Source organism: Panthera leo, chromosome A1 (genome assembly GCF_018350215.1).
Source record: "Panthera leo isolate Ple1 chromosome A1, P.leo_Ple1_pat1.1, whole genome shotgun sequence".
Classification (NCBI taxonomy): Eukaryota; Metazoa; Chordata; class Mammalia; order Carnivora; family Felidae; genus Panthera; species Panthera leo.
The window spans coordinates 196,540,159-196,553,146 of NC_056679.1; the positions used below are offsets into that span (position 1 = coordinate 196,540,159).

At 53.2% G+C, this 12,988-nt stretch overlaps 1 protein-coding gene across 1 annotated transcript in view; it reads right to left on the minus strand.

Annotated features, from left to right (window-relative positions):
- The window catches only part of PPARGC1B (PPARG coactivator 1 beta), a 105,226-nt gene that overhangs the window by 48,904 nt on the left and 43,334 nt on the right, over positions 1 to 12,988 (minus strand).

Here is a 12,988-nt window from a genome sequence, read left to right on the forward strand (position 1 = left end):
GAAAAGTTGAGGCCCAGAGAGGTCTGCTGACTTCCCCTGGAGGCACCCAGCTAAGTTAAGTCCTCCAGCTGGGATGGGAACCCAGAAACCTGACCCCCGAAGCCACAACATCTCACCTCTACACTAGAATAAGAACAAAGCCCTTTTTGTTTCAGAGCCTCTCCACGGGAGGCACAGGGGCCAGAGTTACAGAACAACAGAATGAAAAGAATCCTTGGACAGAACTGGCCCTGAACCTCCTATTTTCCGCGGGAGGAAACTGAGGCTCAGAGAGGGAAAGTCTGACCCTCAGCCGGCACGGCGTCCAGCTGCCTCTGGTGAACCCCTCATGGCCCTGGACACAAGGCAGGGTGCACCGGTGGCACGCGTCCAGGGGCACCGACCCCACAAAGGACCCGCTTCAGGACGGCAGCCCCCAGAGCCTGCATTCCAATCTGGTTACAGCAGGAAGGGCAGGTGCTTGCAGACAATGCTCAGTCCGCAGCGGGCGGGAGGCAGCTGCTGGGCAGCGGCTGGCCTTAAACAGAACTCCCTGTTTCCATTTTAGCCCTGTTGCCATGGGGTGGGCCCGGCTGGGACGACAGCCTCCTTATATAGGGCAACGCAGGAATCCTGGCCCGGCTTCTCCAAACGCTAAGGCAATGGCCCCAGAGGAGACAAAACAAGCAACTGCCCTTTAGAGGCAAACACATCTCTTTGCCGTGTTGCTGCTTAGAGAATTGTGCCCGTGTGTACGCATGCACACGCACGTGCCATTCAAGTGCTCTGGCCTGGATCTGAGACAGAGAGCCGCCACGATATGCTCCTGAGCAAAATGACTCTTTTCCCTTCGTTGAAGCACCAATATAGGCACACCACCACCATGAAGCCAGTCTGCATGGAAGTCCTTTTCCAAGAAACTTCATACTTCCTGGTCCTGCTCTGACAGAGGCTGAATTTTAACCCCTTCCTTCATAGCTCGAACCATCAGATGCTGGCAAGCATTTTCTGTAAAAGGCCAGATAGTAAATATTTCAGACTTTGGAGCCATAAAGTCAACTGCTCAGCTCGGCGGTTGGAATGTAAAAACAGCCACAGATGACGCATAAACTAATAGACGAGGCTGGGTGCCAATAAAACTTTATTGACAAGAACAGAGCTGATTGGTTTGGCCTTCGGGGCCTTAGTTGGCTCACCCCGGATCCATCACCTCCACCACTGCCCCCTCAAAGGGGCCATTTGCTCTGATGCGCGGCAGTCCCTCCCCTTGGGGTGCGGTGTCTCCAGAGCTGCGTGCCTCTGCCCTCCACAGCCATCACCTCTGGGCAGTAGGGTGTTGGCCTCGCCATCTTCCTAAAGTGGGCCTGCTGTCCTCACCAAGTTCCACTCCTCTCCGCTTAGGTACCGTGTCTCATCTGCAGCGAACTGGTCAACCGGGGGTCTCCAAGCTGAAGGCTAGCTCTAAAACCAGAAGGAGTTTGGGAACAACGGTGCCTGGCCTCTGTCATGATGGTTTTGGCTACCACTGGCTCTGAGTGAGAGATTCCAGAAGGCAGAGGCTGCTAGACGAGATACGTCTGAGGTCAGGAGGAAACCAGGGTGTGACCTGACCTCCCCACAAACATGTGAGGCATGGGTTTCAAATTAGGCAGTGCAAGGGCATTCTCTTACACAGGGGTTCGCTCACACTGCTTTTAACAGCACACTGGGATTTTGGGAAGACAGAGGATGCTCTGATGAACCAAGTTCCTTCTGCATTTCCCCTGGAAGTTGTGATATGCCCAATTCTCCCTTCTGACAGGAAAACATCTTCTATGAGTCAGGGGCTCCTCCTGCCCACGAAGAGCTTCCTCACTGCCTCCGCCCAGTTCTCTGGAAGGCAAAGGGGAAAGGGCAGGCAGTAGCCGCAATCCCCACAGGCTGTTTGCAGGGCACCCACCAGACCAGCAACCAACAACCGTGACGGGCCCACCCACCACCAAACCCAGTGACCCGACTCTGCGATGGCCCTGACTGGATAAAGTAGCTGCGGATGTCTGGTCCCAAGGCTGTGGTCAATGTCATCGCACACCTCTGAAGGTGTTCCAGGAGAAGACGCACAGACTTCTTCCGTGGGGCCCCAAGGGCAGATGCAAGACACCAACGGGTGGAAGTCCCATTTTTTTTCCCCACACAAAGAAGAATGTTCTAATGAAGGTGGTGATTTTCCTCCAGGCTGTGATTCGCACAGAGGCTGGCAGGGTGCACTGCAAAGGGGACTCGCGCACCCAGGAGCGCCCGCGGCTTTGGTGAATCAATAGGACTATGTGCCCAGCCTGTGTCCTCTGCTGCTGATGGCCCTCATCAGCATGTCCTTCAGGCTTCGCAACAATCCTCAAGGTAGAAATTCATACCATCCCACTCTGCAGATGGGAACACTCAGGCTCAGAAAGGCTGTAACAGAGAAGCAAGAGCAACGCAGCCAGCCAGGAGCAGAGCCCGGCTCCCAGGGGCCAGGCTCTCCATACAGTCGCATTCCTGAAATGACACTTGGAATCCGAGTCCCATCCCAAAAGTGGAGTGAATGCCTTTCGGGAGGGTGTCTTGGCCTTTCTTTGACCCCTCCCACCTCTGGGGAGCTGCTGTGAGGAGTGGGGGACCCCACATCTTAAAGAAGAGGCCCCAAGGAGGAAGGCTTCTCCCCGTCTCTTCCCTGAAGGATCTGGCTCGCAAAAGGACTCTCCACGCGGGGCCTATCTGCTCATTGCCATTTTACAGCCTCCTGCCCTGCCCCTCCCCACCCCCTGTGCCAAGCACCCTGAATGGTCCCACCTCCGCACCTTTGTACACAGCGTTCCCCCACTCCACCCTGCTCCCAGCCTTCCCGGCTAGGCGACTTTGTTCTCTGCACCACGTCTTCAGGATGCTGCTTTTCCAAGTCTCGCCTGAGAATGCCCTCTGCCCTACTTACACTCCTACAGCCCTAGCATCACGTCCCCATGGGGAGCCTTCGAACCCAAGGCCAGGGGATACAGGGTGTGCCCGAGGGTCCCCTGGGGGCCCGCAAGTGCTCCTTCAACCCATGTTTGTTGAACGAAACTCTTATCGATATATCCTTTTATATCTAAACAGAAAAACCACAAGCACCTAGACCTAGGCGCAGGGTACAGTAATCTGTGGAAGGCTGTGAAAAGGGGGAGGGGGCTGCCGGCTGCCAGTCCGATCAGAGCAGCTCAGCTCGTCTCCACTCACTGAACCAGTGGGTAAGATCCTGCCCACAGAGGGGAGAAGAGGAGCCTTCCAGCAAAGGACTGCCTTCCAGCTCTGATATTGTCGAATCACCCCCCACCCCTCACCCCCTTCTGCAGCAACTGACTTCTGCTAGGTAAGACAAACCTCTCCAGGCATTGAAATCACAGAGTCACCAAAGGAGGCTCTGAGCTTGGCTGGCTCACCAGCCCCAACCCGGAGCAGGCACGCTCAGGAGCTCCTTGCACACCTCCAGAGATGAGGAGCTCGAGCACAAGCAGAGACTCGTCTCTAGAAACTCTTAAGCAGGAGCCCTGGGCATCTTGCAGGGTCTTTTGGCTGCCCGACAGGCGGAGGCTCTCTCAGAGGAGAGCCTAGGAAATATCTAAGAGAATCAAAGAATATCCTTAAGAAGAGACACGGTATTTCCAAGGTTTCGTTCACTTAGCCGCTGCTGCAGAATCTCCTGGGGAAGCCTGTAAAAATGCAACTTCTTGGGCCCCACCCCAAAGGCCCTGAATCCATCTTTGGATTCTCCATCCTGGAGACCCAGGAATGTACATTTTAAACAAGCCCCCAAGCGATGATGCAACCACTAAGTCCACTGTCCAGAATACTGCCCCAGACCAGGAATCTATACATTTCACTCATTTCCCCATAGGTTGCCGGGTCCCATTTCACAGGTGGGCTTACTGAAGCCCATTCCCAATGGCAAAGTACCCAGAGTAAATGACAGGAAAGCAAACCATCAAGGAGCATTGTCATTTATCCCTTTGCTTATTTCATCAGGTCCCAAAACAAGGGCACTTGTATACTCTCAGATGCCTCACCCTAGTATCAGAATCTCTTCTGATTGTGCTCCTTTTATTAGACTTGTTTAAGCCTCAAAGGCCCCCAGGAAGTGCAGGCTGCAGCCTAGCTCACTCTGGATTTGGCTGGTTTGGGGCTGCGGCAGCAAGGACCAGGGAAGCAGCATCTGTCTGCGGCGGGAGAGCCGGTGAGAGCAGAGGCACACTCCAGAGGGGTTAGCGAGCCCCAGGTCTGGGGGCTTAGGGTAGAGGGTGCTAGCTTCCTTCTATCTGCTCAGAGCTGTCCAGGGCATCATCATAAATGAGGCTGCAGGAAGTCCTTGGTCCTGAGAAGAGCAGCCCCCCTCCCTACCATTTCAGGCCCCTTTAACCTCTGCACCCACACTCCCACCCCCATCCCCATGACCCACACTGCATATTTAATATGCTACCAGGTACCTCTCTTACACGATCCTCTTTAGTGCCTGCAATAATCCCACACAGCAGGTATGATTATCATCTCCACTTACAGATGAGAAAACCAAGGCTCAGAGAGGTTAGCTAACTTGCCCAAGGTCACCCAGCTGGGAAACAGTAGAGCCAGGAGGTAAATCCAGGCAGTTTGACTGGGGATTAAGGGCTCACCCTTAGGTTTACACTGCTTTCCCTTCCTTACTGCCTATGAGGTCTTGGAAAAGTGTCATCGACGCCTGAAAGGTTGACACACAGACCAGAGCAGACCAGTTTCACCTCCATGGGTGTTAATGAGGGAGTGGATTAGTGGGACATTTCCTGAGCAAGAAAGGAATTAGAGGTACTGCTTCAGGTAATCCCTTTCAGGTGCAGCACACTTTACAGTTTACCGTGAGAAGCACCATAATGAAGGGATTCAGTGCAGGCCACAGCCCCAGGCTGCCCTGCTGTGTGGACATGTGACTTAATGTCTGAGCCTAAGTGCTGTCCTCTTTAAAATGAGGATAACAGTAACTACCTCATGGCTTGTTTTGAGGACTGAATGCGGCTAAAGTAAAGCACTTAGAACAGTGCTTGGAACATAAAGTGGCACTTAATGCTTGCTGTTATAATCGTATGATGAAATGACTTCCCATTTATCACCTCAACTGATCCTCCTAACAGTCCTGCTTGGTTCACAGGACTGGACCATTTGTCCCATTTGCAGATGAGAAAAGGCAAAGGCAGGGAAAACGGCTGACACACAGTCAAAGGCTAGGTCTCTGAATTAACTCTCAAGTCACTTCCCAGGCAGGCCCCCATTTGCATCTGTTTCTCCTTTGAGCCCCGATGTTGCTCTCATTGGTTCTGTTGCTTCATGTCTGAAATGAGAGAGCTAAAAAAAAATCCCCCGGGAATGGCTCCCATGACAAACTTCACCACTTCAGTGCCTTTGCCCGTGGCAGACACTGCTAATCAATCACAGGCCTCCCTCCTGCTGAGCCGGAGCACAGCTTCGGACTCTCCAACACCGCACTCTTGGCAGTCATTACCAATCGATCACAGATGGGGGATAATCAAACCCAACCCTTCCATCGCATGGAATCTTCTATCCAAACTTGGGTCCTTTCCAAACCCAGTTATGATTGGGAGACAGGGGTGCCCACAGCTATCACATCACTACACATGTCAACCTCCCCGCAGATCCCTCTCAGAGACTGTAGTGTCCCGGTGGGTAGAATGTGGTCACAGCAGCATCCATCTTTCCCCACATCCAAGAAACTGCTCAACACAGATGTCCTGCTGAGAGTCGATCCCAGAGCCTCACCTTTGACTGGCAGTCATGTCAGCTAGTGGGGAAGCATTCCACATCAGCAGGTCTCCCCTGTGTGGCAAAGGATGCCGGTGAAAGGTGTGGTAGATAATTAGTTATTATCACATTTTAAAATCCCAATGTGGAGGACGATTGGTTTTTAATGTAAAGAGGAACTGTTCAATGAGCACAAGGAGTTTTTTATCCCTCTGCCATCTCTCTGGAGAACAATACCCTTCCCATTTGAGGCCTCATAGGTCAGTGATGCTGAACCCACATACACACTCTTGTTCCAGAAGTGGGCCCATGACCTAGTGCTGGGCAAAAAGAGGCCCTCGTTTCCCAGCCATCATAACTGGCTCAGAGCTGACCCTGTGCCCCCAATCCAGACAACATGAGTCAGCCCCACAATGTTGGCTGATGTTATTGGAAAAGAAATGCTCTTCTCCTATTGTGGTTACTATGCTGATCCATGAGAAGCCTGGTGGCCATTTTCCCCATTGACTGGGAAGAACCTGTATGAAACTGGTATCCCACAAAGTCGACTTGAGAGATAGAGCACCTAGAGCCAACTGAACCTGAACCCCACATTTTCATTTACATGACAAAATAAATTCCTTTATTAGGGGGTGACTTTGAGTCAGGTCTCCATTGCTTATAATCAAACAATCCTGAGTACCCTGGATATGCAGAGGGCAGAAAGCCTGGGTTCTCTAACATGCAGGTTGGGTAGGATAAAAAAAAAGCTTGACAGGCACCTGTGTGGCTCAGTTGGTTGAGCATCCAACTTCGGCTCAGTTCATGATCTCGCGGTTAGTGAGTTCGAGCCCCACGTCGGGCTCGCTGCTGTCCGCACAGAGCCTGCTTGGGATCCTCTGTCTTCCTCTCTGCCCCTCCCCCACTCTCTCTCTCTCTCTCTCAAAAATAAACATTAAAAAAAAAAAGTTTGAGAACCACTGAGCTTAACGCTATGGTTTTCCCTAGTGATTTTTTTCTCTACTCTAAGCACCTAATAAAACTGACAAGGCTTGAGCCAAGGGGGCTAATGCTGTGCTTCTGAGGTCTGGGAAAAGACTCGGCTTTTACTGGCAGGAGAATACTTTTATTCATTGGTTTGCTCATTCATCCCTTCATTCATGTTGCTGACATTCACTGCTGTTTGACGGTCTCCATTCCAACCCTCTGAATCCTCCTTCACCTTTTCTACTACGGAAGACATTCCTCCCTGAATGTCCAGGACCTCCAGGTCCAGTTTCTGTAGTCTACAGCAGGCATGCAGCCGGGATTGGGCACAAGGCCACCCTGTGACAGGGTGTCTGGGAAGGCGTCTGCACGGATACCTGCCTCTGGGTCTTGGCCCCTGCCCCTGGGCCATCTTTCCATTAAGAATGGGTGTGGTGGGGGGGGGGGGGGTGCCCTGGGTGGCTCAGTCGGTTGAGCATCCGACTTCAGCTCAGGTCATGATCTCGTGGTTGGTGAGTTCAAGCCCTGCAGGGGCTCGCTGCCGTCCGCACAGGGCCCGTTTCAGAGCCTCTGTCCCCCTCTCTCTCTCTGCCCCTCCCCTGCTAATGCTCTATCTCACTCTCTCAAAAATAAATATTTTTTTAAACATGGGTGTCAGGGGCACCTGGGTGGCTCAGTCAGTTAAGCGTGTGATTTTTTATCTTGGCTCAGGTCATGATCTATGGTTCGTGCGATCAAGTCCCTCATTGGAGCTGACAGCACGGAGCCTGCTTGGGATTTTCTCTCTCCCTCTCTCTCTGCCCCTCTCCTGTTTGCCCTTGCTCTCTCCCCCCCAAATAAATAAATAAACATTAAAAAAAAAAAAAAAAAAAAAGAATGGGTGTCATGCTCAGCCTTCGGTTTGCCTTCACTGAGCCAAGGTTGGCCCAGACCCGTGGGCAGATAATCTCGTAGCTGTGGGCAAAGGGTTAGGGAATGATCCTGTTCTCTGGCCTCTTTTAGTGCCAACCTGGGTTGGGGTGGCACCAGGTCCCAAGAGTCACAACACTAACCTCCACAGACATGCCTGGACCGTTCGTAAAGAAACCAAAAAGTCTTTTTGCCCTGTGTATGGAGAAGGTAGACTGGGATGTCAGGAGAGGCAGAGTAAAAGGCCAGACCAAACGCCCGGCAACCTCTCTACAAGTACTCAGCACTAAAAGATAAGGGGGGAAATGAATTTTTCTTAAAGAGTCATTTGAACTGCCACGTTCCTTTGTCAGATTGTAAACTTTTTTTAAAAAGGAAGGGGCCCCCACTTACTGTGTGCTTGCTGAGTATCGGGCACTGCCATTTGAGACAACAGAAATGATGATCTCCGTCCCCTTCACAGATGAAGAAACCAAGGTGCAGAGAGGCCCAAGATCACTGGCCAACCAGGGATAAAAGCCAAGATTTGAACCTGGGCCTGTCCGGCTGCAATGCCCATGACACTAGCCTCTGCCTTTTTCCTGTCCTACCAGTAGAAGTAAAAGGGCCCTTAGATGAGAATGAGGAGATCTGGTCCGACCCTTGGTTGTACAGACACGAGACGGAGGCCTCAGAGGAAGAGGCTTGTGTGGGACCCAGGCTTCCTGCTGCCCTGGGTGGGGTTTCTCTCCAGACCTCCCGAGCCTGGATATCAGTATGGAGAACTCCCTGTTGCCCTGAGAGTATATAAACACTTTCCTTTTCCCCGAACAGTTATTTCAGTGCTAACTTGCACCATGCATCTGGGGATATAGCAGTGATAGAAAGGCAGGGTCCCCGCCATCTAGTTAGACGGGGAGCTCCCAGACCTGTGCCCAGGAGATTTGGAACACAAAGACAGTTGGCTGGAGTGAGGGTTCGGGGAGACCAGGAAGGATGAGAAGGAAGTACTCAGGGCTCTAATGGACTTCTAACCACTGTGTTAAGGGTGGCCTTTGTCCTGAGATCATGGGGCTCCACTGAGGGGGATTTCTGCAGGACAGTGACAAGTCGGATTTGCATTCTGGCTGCCACGTGAAGATAGGGACAAAATGGCAGCAGGAGGTCCAATGAGTGGCTGCCCCACAGGCCAATGTGACATAGTGGCCTCTGGGCAGAAGGAAGTAAAATGAAGAGGAGAAAATGTTGGACATATTGTGATCTCTGTTCTGGTGAACAGACTGGGCGATAGCCGGGCTGTGGGGAGTAAGGAAGGAGGAAAAGTTAAGGAGGGCTCCCTGGTTCAGGGCTGGAGGCAGGGAGTGAAACGTGAAAGGAGCTTCACTTGGGACATGCTGAGTTTGGGGTACTTGAGAACAGGGGAGCAGTGCAGCCAGCGTCAGGCAGGCAAGTCGGGGGGTCTCTCGCACCTTCCTCGTCCAGGCTAGGCCGGCACCTGAGTGCGCGTATACACAGGTGCATGCGGGTGGTGGGTAGGAATACGGCTATTACCATACTCCCGTTTGTGGAAAGCTACAGAACGGATCCACAGGCTCTCTTATCAGGCCCTTCTAGCATCCTGGTGAGTTCTCCCCATTTCACAGATGAGGAGCCTACAAGCCCCCAAAATTGGATGAGTTCTCCGAAGTCATGACTCCAGCCCACGCTTTGCCTCCCAGGCCCCACGCAGTCATTGTCAAGGTCACTGGCCCTCTTTACCCTGACATGCCACCCTCTGTATGAAAAGCCCTGCACAGCCTTAACTGAGTTTCCAACAGGGCAAAAGGGGAGCAGATGTGCTGATCGGTCAGGACAAGTCCCCTAATCCTGCTTGCTCGTGGCTGTGCATCTCAGTGGAAATTAACTAATTGGTCTCCGAGGTGCTGAGTGTTGCAGGAGGGGAAAAGATGTGTCCTGAGGATGAGAAAGGCCTGGGCAGGCCAAGGTGCTCGCTCACGCTCGCTCTCTCTCCCTCCCACTCTCTTTCTCTCGTTCCAGTGTGACACTGACGCCGGCACCCAGGAGTTCGAGTACCCATTCTGGGACCTTTGCCCTCAGCACCCTGACTTTCTGTCAACCCCGCAAAGCTCAGAACCACTGGCCAGGACAGCCCTCCCAGCCGCCTTCACACAAGCCCTTTCTTCCCTTTTGCTCTGCCACACTCTCTACCTCTATCCCAGCCGGCACTTGGCAGCCCCCCAGAGGCCTGCTGGGAGTCAGGAGGGAATGCTGAGCATCTGGCCAGAGCCCAGGCCAGCCTTGTGGGTTCACATTAGGGCACCTGCTAATGTGCAGGACCCTGGGGCCAGCTGCCCTGTGACTGGCTGGCAAAGCCAAGCATCAGGCCACCCCAGCACCCAGAACCGCGTGACCCCAAATCCCAGCTATAAATAGATGAGAACCTGTCAGCCCCCCTGCCCCTGCCCAGCCTCCCCTCCCTCTTGGCCAAGAATGAAAGGGCGCCTTGAAATGATGCCGAGGCCCGGATACCCAGCTCGGCTGCTCTGGACCTCAACCTGCTGCTGACCTCAGGGAAAATACTCCATCCTCTGGAAATCCAGGGATCTGTCAAGTCCAAGCCCCACTCAGCCCACATCCTGCTTCTATCCCCGGTAACTACCCTGGTGTACTTACTGTTTCCAGCCCCCAGATTTCTGAGTCATTTGGATCACACTTTAATATGCTGCCACCAACAAGGCATTCATTAGGAACCCACTGCTTGAGGAGAGGGGTGCGTGTGTGCATGTGTGTGTGTCAGAGATGCTGGTCTTTGCAGAAATGGTTTTTTCAGAGCTTCTTAAGAGCTTGCAGGATCTCAGACGAATGCTCGCTCCTTTCCTCACACAAAGGGAAGGGGCTTTACCCGAGGCCACAGAGTGAAAGGGTGGCGATCAGTGACCAGACACCCAGCCCAGTGCTCACTCACCACAGCCCTAAGCTATCGCAAGCCCTACTCCCAACCCACCGCCACCCGGAGTCCCTGCTTACGCCATACCAATGGCCCAGAATGCCCTTGCTGCTTCTCTCTTCTTCTCTTACTCTCCCCGCTCCTGGACTTAGCCCACCACCACCTCCACCAAGAAGCCATCCCAGCCTAATTTAATTTAGCTCCCAGCTGTCCCAAGCCCTACTCCCTGCCAGCACAGCCACTCCCCGTCATGCATTTACTGAGTCGCTTGCTTGCACGGACCACGAATGGCATTAATAATTTCCCTTTATTTAGGGGTAGCAAATAGAGTTTCTCTTATAGGCCAAATCCTAACAGTTAATAGTCATCATGTGTTTGAGGATTTTAAGCCATATCCGAAGTCAGCAGGATGAATACGGTGCTTGATGGGTGATGTCTGTCTCGGCCAGTGCCCATGGCAACATTCACGCCAGGTTGTATTAGCCCTGCTTCAGGGTTTACTCTTCCCTCTGTTGCCCCCAAAGACTAGATTCCTAAAGGCAGAAACTCAACTATATAGACCCGTCAGTTCGAGCTGTGGGAAGAGGGGTTCCTTCCTCCCAGCCCGCCACCCAAACATCAGCAGACATGGGTGCCAAGCAGACAATGCAGAGAAAACGATAATCATCTCTTGCTCAAATTTGGGGTTGCCCCACACAAAGGACTCCGCAGCCGTGGCCTCGACTGATCTCGACGACAAGCCCGAGAGAGACACAGGTATTCTCTCTCCTGTCACGTGAGTCAACTGAGGCACACAGAGGCTGAGTGACTATCCCGGCGGCCCGCGACAGGAGTTGGCAGGCTCGGACCTGAACTCGCCTCACGGAATGGCATCCACGCAGAACTGGCAGGGATCATCCAGTACGGTCCCCCAGAGGACAAAGACCAGCCAGCCTGCCAGGTGACCGTCCCACCTGCCCTCTCCTATCTCCCATGACAGGAAACACCCTATCATCCAAGGCAGGCCAGCTCATTCCATCTGGGGGCAGTTCTGGACATACGGGAAGGTCCTCCAGAGCCTGAGTGGGAACCTCCCCTTGCGACCTCCGCTCGCCAGCGCCATCCTCTCCAACGTCAAGTATTTGCAGGCAAATCTCACGCCCTCCCTGGAATCTGGTTTCCTCTGGGTTGCACGCTGCTACAGCCTCTACCATTTGGAAGAATACATGGCTTAAAGGCATCTGGCTTTTTGTTCCTCCTTCCCTGAGAGCATATTTGTTTGCCTGTTGTGGTGACAGAACCATCTCCTCCTTAGTTCTACACCTCCGACTTCTATTAAGGCATCTGAGTGTTCTGGGGCGCCTGGGTGGCTCAGTCGGTTAAGCGTCCGACTTCAGCTCAGGTCGTGATCCCATGGTCCGTGAGTTCCAGCCCCACATCGGGCTCTGTGCCGACAGCTCGGAGCCTGGAGCCTGCTTCAGATTCTGTGTCTCCCTCTCTCTCTGCCTCTCCCCCGCTCATGCTCTGTCTCTCTCTCTCCCTTCCTCAAAAAATAAACATTAAAAGAAAAATTTAAAAAGATATCTGAATGTTCAGAATTATCCATCAGTTTTTGAGATTCATCATGCTTCATCCTTCACTCTCCCCTCCCCACAAAACCCTCCTGCCAATGTCCTGTAAAACTAGGATAAATCAGAATTGCAAGCTGTCAGAGCAAGAAGGGGCTTAGAAACTCGTAGTTTAAGCTTCTCATGGTGCAGAGTAGGGAGAAGGGTCCTCTTCAGCTTTAGTGGCAAGATGATAGAGAGCCAGACCGGAACCCAGATCCCGTACTCCCAGCGCTGGACTCTGCCCACCGAACATTAGGTAATGTTTGACTTGAAATCCTGCACCCAATTCAAGGTCAGGCGAGCCAACCTGGGTCATACTGAGGACTGTTGACAGGTCAGGATGAGAATCTGAACCCTGCAGGCCTGGGGCCAGGCCTTGGGCCACACTTGGCTCCGGCTGCCGTCCACTCAGGGTTCATCACCGTATCAGAAGCCATGCTTGGGGCTTCGCCCTCCTGGGTGTTGTGGGCTGACAATGGCTCTGCTCCCCCACTCCTGCCCACCCCCAAACTCTGCAGCAGACGCGGCCTTTCAACCTGGAGGCCCAGGCACTCATTGCCGGTCCCTCCCCCTCCACCCCACCCAGGACACAAGGCCCTTCACCCACATCTCCTCTCAGCCTGGGGACAGGGAAACAGTCACTCCCTTGCTGCCAGCCAGAGGGTGTTAGTAAATGCCAACGGAAACAGGAGAACTCCAACGTGGAGGGACTCTGTCAACACTCTATCAAACATCACAGAGCAACAAAGCACCAGGGCACAGCAACACGGGGGCGGGGGTGGGGGTGGGGGGGAGACAGTGCCTGCCCTGACCTCACCACCTGGCATACTCCACTCGTGTC